Consider the following 11,218-nt stretch of genomic DNA (forward strand, 5'->3'; position numbering starts at 1 on the left):
AGAAAAATTCATCACGTTTTCAAAGTAATCCAAACGATAAAGGTTACTCTATAACTAGTGTTAGGAGTGATCATGGCACTGAATTTGAAATCTTGGATTTACTGAGTTTTGTAATTCTAATGGTATTAGTCACAATTTTCAGCACTAGACCCCTCAACAAAATGGAGTTGTTGAGAGAAAAATCAACTTTAGAAGAAATGGCTAGAACCATGCTTATGAAAATAATTTGCCAAAATATTTTGGGCAGAAGCCACAATACCGTTGTTATATTGTAATAGAGTAGATTAGGCCATTTTAAATAAACTCCATATGAAATTTTCAAAATGAAAGCCTAACATTAGCTATTTGCATCCTTTTGGATGTAATGTTTTGTTTTGAACAACGGTAAAGAAAACCTTGGCAAATTTGATGCTAAAGTGATGAGGAATTTTTTTTGGGTTATTCCTTAAATTCTAAAGCTTATCGAGTATTTAATAAAAGAACTTTAGTTGTAGAAGAGTCTATACATGTTGTTTTCGATGATAATCCCCTTTCAGGAAGGATTCTTGTGTTAATGATGATGTAGGTATTATAAATACAAATGACGTTAGACATGACGTTGGAGAATCATCATCAAAAGAAGAAACGAAAGATGAGGAACTCATGATCCCCTCAAGAATCCAACCATTGAAGAAAGGGAAGTATTATCCAAGAGAGTACAACTATTCAAAGATGGTGAGATTATAGGTGATCCATCCAAAGGGGTAACAACTCGATCTTCTCTTAGAAATATTTGTAATTATGTTGCATTTATTTCATGCGTAGAGCCTAAAATTATAAAGCATTAAATGATGAACATTGGATTATGGTTATGCAAGAAGAATTAAATCATTTGAGAGAAGTAAGTATGGACATTAGTTAAAAGGCCTAGTAATAAATCTACTATAGGTACATGGGTATTTAGAATAAGCTTGATAAGAATGGTAATATAGTTACAATCAAGGCTAAGTTGTTGCTCAAGGGTATACTCAAGAAGAGGGTATAGACTATGATGAAACATACGCTCCCGTAGCTAGGATGGAAGCAATTAGAATGTTATTAGCATTTGCATGTTTTCATGAATTTAAATTATATCAAATGGATGTTAAAAGGGTATTTTTAAATGACTTTATAAAGGAAGAAGTGTATGTGGAACAACCTCTAGGTTTTGAAGATTCAATTTCCAGATCATGTTCTTAAATTGACAAAGCGCTTTATGGTTTAAAACAAGCTCTTAGAGCTTGGTATGAAAGATTGTCAAACTTTTTAATTGAAAAAGTTTTTCAAAAGGGAAGGTTGATAATACATTGTTTTTAAAGCACAAAGGTAAAGATTTATTAGTAGTTCAAATTTATGTTGATGATATAATATTTGGTTCTACTATGATGTTCTTTGCCAATAATTTTCTAAGCTAATACAAAGTGAATTGGAATGAGCATGATGGGGGAGCTCTCATTTTTCTTGGACTCCAAATCAGCAAAGAAAAGATGGCATCTTCATCAATCAAGCTAATACGTCAAAGACATGCTTAAGAAGTTTGGGACAAATGGCAAACCTCATGACACTCCAATGAGCTCTTCAACAAAGCTTGACTTAGATGAAGGAGGTAAATGTGTAGATGTTAAATTATATAGGTCATGATTGGATCTCTACTTTATCTAACTGCAAGTAGACCGAACTTATTTTAGTGTTTACTTATGTGCTAGATTCAATCATGCCTAAGGAATCACATTTACTAGCTGTTAAGAGAATCTTTAGATACCTTAAGGACACTCCTAGTTTAGACTTTGGTATCCTAGAGACTCTAGCTTAGCTTGCATGCTTTTTCTGATGCAGATTATGAGGATGCAAATTAGATAGGAAAACACCTCTGGTACTTGCCAATTCCTTGGAAATATGCCGATTTCTTGGTTTTCAAGAAACAAATTGTGTTGCATTATCTACCCTGAAGCCGAATACATTTCAGCGTTTGTTGTGTACACAAGTTTTATGGATGAAACAACAACTTTTTGATTATGGAATTGAAGTTGGTACCATTCCTATCAAGTGTGACAATACTATGCTATTTTTTCTCACTAAAAATCTCATCCAACACTCTAGAACTAAGAACATTGAAATAAGACATCACTTCATTAGAGACCATGTCACTAAGGAAGATGTAGTTCTAGAATTTGTTGATACTTTGCACCAATTAGCGGATATCTTTACAAAACCTTTAGACAAGGAAAGATTTTGGACACTTAGGAGAGAATTAGGTTTGACCAACCTATCTTCACTTAGTGTTTAAAATAATTTTAGCACTTTTAAGACTAAATGAAAAATGCTAATTTTTTATTGCATTCATTGCTATTAGTTAGGGGGAGTTTATGATTCTTGATGAAAAATTAATTTTATGTTCAAATATCGTTTAAAGAATAATTTGATTGTTTGAACATGATTAATTTTCAATATATGAGTTGCCAACCACTAGAGAAAATTAATTTAGCATTTTGTGTGTTTAAAATCGAATTTTAGCATTTTGGTACAGAGGGAATTGATACCCCCATGAGGGAACCGATTCCCCCTTTGAAAGGGAACCGATTTCCCCCACAATGGAATCGATACCCCCCTGGGGTTCTGGTTTTATCGGGTAGAACCTCACATTTTGCTCAAACCCTCTCTTTCTCTTCTCATTGCCGCCATTCTCCTCTTTTACTCTCTCAAATCTCTATTTTGCCTCAAATCAACGATTTTAATCGGAATTCACTTCAAACATCATCTTCTAAACCTGCTAGCATCATTAAAATCATGCAAACAACATCAAAATCCACTCAATCTCATCTTTCAAGGTAAAATTTCTAAACTCTCTATTCATTGATTTTGAACAGGACTAGTTTAATTAGTTCTAGGTAGAAATAGTGATCGTACATTTATTGTTTAGTGATTAAAAATTAGATATTACAACTAATTCATCAAAAACACAAGAATTTTCCAAAATATTGAAATTTTGGAAATAATAAATAATAATAAAAATTGTTTTTCAAATTATGTGTTTTGATTGAATTATGTTGTTGTTATGAAAACAATATTGTTTTTCAAAATCTTATTTTTCAGTAGTTTCAAAAACTTTGCCCAATAGGATTAAATTAGAGAACCTTGAAATATTGAGGACTCAATTGAGTTTTGGGATTGATTGAATTGCATACATGTGTTTTCTAAATTGCAGGTTATCCATTCTATTCTGATTTCCTAAACTATGTCCAATCCTAAACGTGCTAGGTCATCATCTAGTCGCTCACACCGTCAACCAAATTCTCCTCCTATTCCTAAAATTCCAATTCCTAATCCTAATCTAGTTGATCCCAATATAACGATCCTAAACTCGTGCTTCAATCATCCTGGTCCTAGAAATCATCGTTTTTGGTATTATCAATATTTCGACTCTTACAAAATTAGAGAAGAACGTATCACTTCTCGTCAAGCTATGTTAGATATTAATTTTAAATATCTTCCTCTTTTACAAGAGTGGAAATTTGACAAACTCTTTGAACTTGAACCCATTGTCTACCATCAACTTGTTCGTATCTTCTATTCTAATGTTGTTTGTGTTAAAAACCAAACTGAAACCGAAACTATAGGAGTTCGTTCCTACATCCTAGGACAATTCTTATATATTGACTCGGCTTACATAGCCAATGCATTCAGATATTAATGATGGTATTTCAAATGAAAAACAAATCTTAGGATCTCGTTATAAAGAAGGGATAATGCAAGTGTCTTAGACCTTCATGAACGTTTTTTTCATCTAATGATTTCTTGGTGGTTTCGACCATCCGGAGGTCGTTATTCTACTCTTATAGCCTTGGATCTTTGGTGGTTACATTGTTTCGAAAACAGTATTAAAATAAACCTACCTCAAATCATTTTTGCTGAAATTGTTGAAACCGTAAATCTTGTTCCTAACAAGAAACTCTGTTCATCTCTAGTTTACGGTTGCATTTTGAGTAATCTAATTTCGATAGCCGGGCTTAGAGTAGGTCTAGATGCCTCATTTCCTCTAAAGAAACAAATTAATCTTCTTTCTTTAACGAGAGCATGATGGATAAAGGATAAGGAAACCGTGAATGGGTTCGATCATCTGAAAATACTCCGGGAGCTAGTTCTTCACGAGCTCAACCAGAAGCTGACGACGATCCCGAGCTTCAACAATTAATGCGAGACATCAATGAGAAGATGACCTGAGCAAACCCGAGGAGCAAGTACAACAAACGCATCAAATGCCTCCATATTTTCAATCTTTTATGGAGACATTCGATTTTCGATATGCTACCATGGATTCGCGCTTTACTTCTATAGAGTCATTTATCCACAATGGGAGCTAAACAATTAGAAATCCTCCGAGAGATGCGCACAAACAACGCTTCAATGAATGAACATATTGATGCACTCTCACACGAGATGGCCGCTATGCGAGCTCGTTTTCTCCTCCCGATCCGGATGTTTAATTATGTGTTTAACTTTAAAACTTTGAACTAAAAGATTTGTTTCAACATTTTGAATATTTTGGATTGTTTGATTTTGTGGATTGTTAGACTTTGGATTTATTTGGATGTTTGAATTTATATATTGTGTGGTTAAATTTATTCATTATTGCATCATTTACATCATGTTAGACATATGACCAATTTTGCCATGTCATTAATTATGAATATTGATTATGGAAATAATGGCTAACATTTCTCTTGATTGTGATCTTAGCATCTTAACTATATATATTCAATTTGCTATATGATTAAAAACCTTGTTTAAAATCTTTTACAAGTCTTTTTGATTTAACAAAAAGGGAGAGAAGTGTTAAGTGTTTTAAAGGGGGAGAAGTGTTAAAGTAAGGGGGATAATTTTTCAAAAACGTGTCGTTTTTTATTTCAAAATCTTAAAATTACTAAAATGTTTTGTTATATCAAAAAGGGGGAGATTGTTGAAAACATTTTGATATTTCGATATAACAAATTAAGTTAAATGAATTTTAAGATTTTCCAAAAAGGTTTTCTAAGTAAACGATTTTACAAAATATTTCGAACCATCTCAAAGCCAAAAATTCCAGATTGCTCAGAGGGAACCGATTCCCCCCCAAGGGGTACCGATTCCCCCCTGAATGGTTTTGGCTCCGAGAATTCCAGTATGCTCGGAGGGAACCGATTCCCCCCTGTGTAACGGTCGAAATATTTGAATTTTACACTTAGGGAACCGATTCCCCTTAAGGGGTACCGATTCCCCCCACGCTCCAAACTGTTTTATTAATTGATTTTACACTAAAACGGCTATATTATCTTCATTAATGATCCCCAACGTTTAGAAGTGATTCAAGGTGTATTTAACCAAGCTTAGAAGTCATTGATCAATAACAAGAAACATCAAGCAACTAGAATCAAGAGAGAATCAAAGAGAAAGCATCAAACCTCAAGTTTGAGCATTTCAAGCCTATTTTTCATTCAATATTCATTTTTCTTTCAAGAACACTTATTGTGCTCAATTGTATTCATTCTTGAGTGTTCTTTTCTTTATTCTAGAATTGTGCAAATAATCTACCTTGTGAGGATTTCCTTGTAAGTTTGCAAATTTGTATTGTTCTCTTTGGGAGAGAGTGTTTTCAAGAATTTGGGGTATAATTCTTGAGGGTTTGTAAGGTTACTCTTTGTCCTCAAAAGAAAGACAAATTAATGAATTTGTGGAAAATCCTTAGTGTGGATAGCTAAGGTAGTGGACGTAGACTTTGGTTGAGAAAGTCGAACCACTCTAAATCTCTGTGCAATTTCTTTCAATTTTCTGCAAAAGCTTCCACCAAAATTTTTATTGCCAATTCACCCCCTCTTGGCCAATTCCGTCAATCGATTAACTCAACAGATTTGGTTCTCTTCTTCAAAGATAACCTCTAAAAATCTTAATTTGTTAATATCAAATTTAAATATTTTTTTATATTCTTTTTTAATAAGTTCAAAGAAACTTAGAGTAGACGAACATTGTGTGATTTTATTTTGTTTGTGGAGACGAATATTATGTGTGTTTTTATTTCTCTAGAATGATTATAAGATAATATTTATTTGAAATACTCATAATCATTTAACAATAAACGTCTAAATACTTTTATAAATGGTGTGCCCGAAAATAGGACTTTTAAAGACAATAAATTCCTACCACTGAGATTATGTTTGATAATGTCATAATTAAAATTAATTGATATAATGATGCATGTCGTTTTCTAAATATATATATATATATATATATATATAATAATAATAATAAATAGTAAAATAAAAGTTCTTTTTTCATTTTTAGATTATATAATGCTAAAATTAAATCATTAATGTTTATCAAAATAATCATTTTTTGGACTATTTTGACCCACGATATTTTATTTTAGGGCAAAAAGATCCACAACATTTCATTTTAAGATAAACTATATTTTTTTAACGTTAACCATTTGTTAATTAATGATTTTCATTTATGAATTAGTCTTTTGTCCCAAAAATGAAATATTCGGTCAAAACGTTATTGAAAAGAAAATAATGAATAAATGAAGGTTAGTTTTGATATTATGCCTTTTTAGATATCCAGATAGAATTATAAAAAAAATCTGTCAAAATCAGAAAAAGAAAAAGATTCAATGAATTGAGAAAAAAAACTTGTTCAATTTTTAGAAGAAATAAAATATCTTTTCTCAATGGTTTTTACCAAGATTGTAGAATTCAACCAAATGCAAACCCAGTCAAGTTCTCACAATGTTCGGCTTCCATGTTCGCCAAATCAAACATCCGTTATCCCCTCTTATTACATCAAAAAACCTTCTTTTCAGCCTATCTCTTTCGATATATTCAAACTCTTCGAATCCAGTTGAGGGCTCACCATATCACCTGATTCAACAATCACGTTCACCATTTCCACAACTTCACTCATTTTGGGACGTAGTTTGGGTTGACGAGCCAAGCAATTGTTAGCAACAGCACAAGCTTATGAGCCGACTCTATCGAATACTTGCCATCGAGCCTAGGGTCGATGATCAACCTGAACTTTTTTAGATTGGAGAGGTGTGGCCGGACCCATTCCAAGAGCTTTTCTTCACCTTTGGGGCGGTTCCGATCCAATGGACGCCTACCGGTTATGAGTTCGTAAAGGAAAACTCCATAGCTCCAAACATCACTTTTGACCGTGAGGCGTCCGGTTTGAATGTACTCGGGCGCTGCATATCCAATGGTTCCCACAACCTGCTCAGCAAAGTGCACCAACTGATACATCCATGAAGAAAGCTCCAATGTTAAAACATAATTTATAGCAACTTTAAACCTACTGCAGTTGAGACATGGCTTAATCCATCTGAAGGTCCCAATCTGGCCAACCCAAAATCTGAAAGCTTTGCATTCCAATGTTCATCCAAAAGAATATTTGAAGACTTGAAATCTCTGAAGATAATCTGTAGCAATCATAAAATAGAATTCTTTGAAACCGACTTGTTAATTGATCCTGCGAGCCGATTTCGATCTTTTTTTAAACACAAATATCTCATTTACACCTTAGTTCATATTGATTTACTTTATACTAACTCTAAAAGTACCTGAAAATCCATTCCTTCATGGAGGAATGCTAATCCTTGAGCAGCATCCCGGGCGATTGTCAACCTGGTTGCCCAAGGAAGAGTTGTTTGTAACCGAGTTGACAAATGATCCTGCACACTCCCGTTGGGCATATATTCATATATCAGTAGTCTTTGTATTCCTCTTTCATCATCCTCAGCACAGTAACCCATTAATTTCACCAGATTTTGGTGCTCAACTACCCCTAACACATTTACTTCCGTCACCCATTCTTTGTGTCCCTGTGAACATAAAGTGGAAACAAATTTGATAACCATATGTTACATAAAAGAACATACAACATGAATCAATTCTTTTCTCAGTATGAGATATTATCCGCTTCGAAGATCAAAGGACAGCCGTTTGTCCTTCAAATGTTGATCATGGAGGACTAAATTGTTGGCTTCTCAGTACAGAATAGAGCCTATGTGAATGAAATGGTACATCATGGACAGAAATGGTACAGAATTCGCCCAAACAATAGATATAGCTTATATCGAAGTTTCAGAAGCCGTTTTTGTTACTGGTGGTTAAAAATCCAGGAAGCTGACCTGAAATCCTCTTTCGGTTGAGCTGTTTAACAGCAATGTCGATTTTCTTGTGGGAATCTTCTGAGCTTCGGATTGTACCCCTATAAACACCACCAAATCCGCCTTCACCGATCATCAGGGATCGACTGAAGTTCTTGGTTGCGGTCTTCAACTCCGAGAACATGAAGTCTCTAAGATTACTTTGTCTTTGAGACATAACAGCAAATGAGTTCTTGGTGGATGAATTTGAGCTAAAATCTGAGACATTCCTGGAATTCGACTCCGACCCAGATCTTCTCATTTCGTTATCAGTTGTCATGGAAACAGAAGTGGAGGATTGAATTGAAATGGACTTTGTAGTTTTTGGTTCATCATTCTTCACTTTACTATTGAAATAAAAACACTTCATTCCCGCAAAGAATCAAACAGCTTCACTGCATATTAACAAGATCGACCAGGAAATAGTTTCAGTGGTGCAAAACAATCATTGCAAACTACACTTTCCAGCTAATATTCAGAACATGAGACAGAACAGCCTTATCAACTCAAACGACATTAGCCTTAAAAGTCAAACATGGCAGCTAAATACCAATGTTCTTTGTCTGCATTTCTCCCCCCCCCCCACCCCCAAACAAAACTCTATAAAAAGACTTCATCTTTGACACAAAATAATCAAAACCCAATCGCCAAATCCACAACTAAATTGTAGCAAAGCCTCAATTGGAACCAATTTCATGTGCAATTAAGTTCTCAAACACTTGGAAACCAATAGGAAAAATACATAAATTCATACATCTGCTGCAAAGAAATTCAGCAACATTTTGAACTATAAAAGAACAAAAATAACAATTGAAGACACCTTTTTTTGAACAATTTCAAGAAAGAACTCACCTTTTACTAATATTCAAACAAACAAAAAATCAATAACAAAGTAGTATAATTTACAGGTTCTTAAACAAATACCAACAATCCAAAAAAGTAAAATTAAGAGGATCCAAGGAAGCAGCAAATAGATGTAAATGATCTAATAGCTTACCAATCAAGAACCCTCCACAGAATATAATAAACACCAAATTCAGATTATGGTATTATGTCTAGGAATTGAAGAACAATAAAGTAAAAGTGAAGATTTGGTTGTCATTTTCTTCAAAAGAAATGATTTTGAACCAATTGAAGAGAATTCAATTCATCCTACGCATATTCGAATATATATGTATATACAGTATAATTCTTTGAACATAAATATGTAAGACACGTACCCTTCTAGAAAACAATAAAGTAAATTATTTGTAGTCTTCTTTTTTTAAGGGAAAAGGGTGGTTTAGAAGGTAGAAGCCATTAACATAGCTCAAAGCCGCTGGCTTTAAATTGTTGAATTCTTTATTTGCTCCATAAATTCAAAACTGGATGCAAAAAGACAAATCATAAGTCAAGATTTATAAAAATCTTATTGCTGTGTAAGCATAAGCTATAGTAAACAATCATTTTGATATGAGAGAAAGTGAATGCGTCATTGATTAGGATTTCTAATATTTTCATAATTCAACATTTTCTCCAATCCATGTTCATGTTCATGTTCATATCTACTCATTTTTTATTTTTAGTTTTTCTAATATTTCAAAACTTTTATAATAAATTGACAACATACATATATTAATTGTTTGAACTCATGATTTCTAGAAAAAATAATATTTTTTAAGTTTTTAATTAACTTAATTCTCAGCTTTAGATGGCATTGTGAATATTGGAAATGGAACCTAGATGGCTAGATCATAACCTACTAGATTGAACTTTGAGGTTGTACATAATTGATTCGGAATAAGTTCCCACTAAAACCCGACATTTCAGTATCAAATATATAATTAAATCTTACTTAATTACTTTTTCTATTTTTATCATCGGTCTTTTAATTTTATCAATCAGATCATTTAATTATTTAAGTGTTATAATCAAGTTACCAAATATTAACATTTAGCGGTTGTTTGAAAAATTGGCACAATTACACATTTAATCCTCAATATTTATATATTTTATCGAATTAGTTCTAATTTCACTTCAATTAAATAAATTTAATCTAAATAAATTTTCTCTTCAATAAAGAGGTGACATGTAGAGATGAGCATTCAATCGAGTCGAACAACCTATATATGATAGTGTTAGGTGCAAGCGCTGAAGAAGTGTGCTGGAGTGATACCGAAGAATGAGCTCTCTGATTATAAACTGAACATTTTTGTCTTGGTTGAGGTGAGTGTCGCTTGCGTTGGTCTTTGAAGCCCCGTCGCTCTATGTCCTTTGCAGGGTTGCTGTCGAGTGTTGTGTAAAGTGTGATGCTGGTTCTAGATGATTGGTATGGCACGTTCTGTGGCTTAATCTCTTGGTATTGCTGGCCCACGATCATTTGTGTAGGTGCGTTGATAGGTTTTCATTTTTGTTCAGTTCAGGGTGTCCCATGGTTATGTTCTGGTTCGTGATGGATGTGTGTAACGGATGCCTGTTTTGACGAATATGATGCACTCTTTTTTCTTTCATCAGATTTAAGGAGGTTTTTTTTAACAAGACTCGTGTCTTTGTCGGGTTTTATATGATTTTTTACTTCTTCTGATATCATACAAGACTAACCCTTTCAAAAAAAATTGAGTTATTCGAGTTGACAAGTCATATTTTATGACTTAAACTCAAATTGAATTTTTTTAGGCGAGTTGTTTGAGTTTTTGTTCAAATTTAATTATAATTATTTATAGTATTATAGTATGAATTGGTTCTAATTTTTTGACTCTTTCTAACCATATAATATATATGTATATATATTTATTCATATTATTTTCACATTATAATATTATTTTATACGTCATATACAATCTAAAATTATAAAATATATTTACAATATTATATTTCAAAGAAGATATTTTGAGGATAAAAGATCGATGAGAGATTGAGAGTATAAAGGAATCAAAGAATTGACGTGAAGAAAAAATTTATAACATTATAGTTAAAAACCTAAATCGAGTAAATGCAAAGTTAATAGACTAATTAAAAAAAAGTACATTTTTAGTAAAAAATTGA

The 11,218-nt window shown here is 32.8% G+C and overlaps 1 pseudogene; it reads right to left on the reverse strand.

The window, feature by feature from the left end:
• Nucleotides 1–6,710: 6,710 nt before the first annotated feature.
• LOC120130364 lies at nucleotides 6,711–9,304 on the reverse strand (annotated as a pseudogene).
• Between the last annotated feature and the right edge of the window lie 1,914 nt (nucleotides 9,305–11,218).

This window comes from Hibiscus syriacus, unplaced genomic scaffold (genome assembly GCF_006381635.1).
Source record: "Hibiscus syriacus cultivar Baekdansim isolate YM2019G1 unplaced genomic scaffold, ASM638163v2 tig00110546_pilon, whole genome shotgun sequence".
NCBI classification, from domain to species: Eukaryota; Viridiplantae; Streptophyta; class Magnoliopsida; order Malvales; family Malvaceae; genus Hibiscus; species Hibiscus syriacus.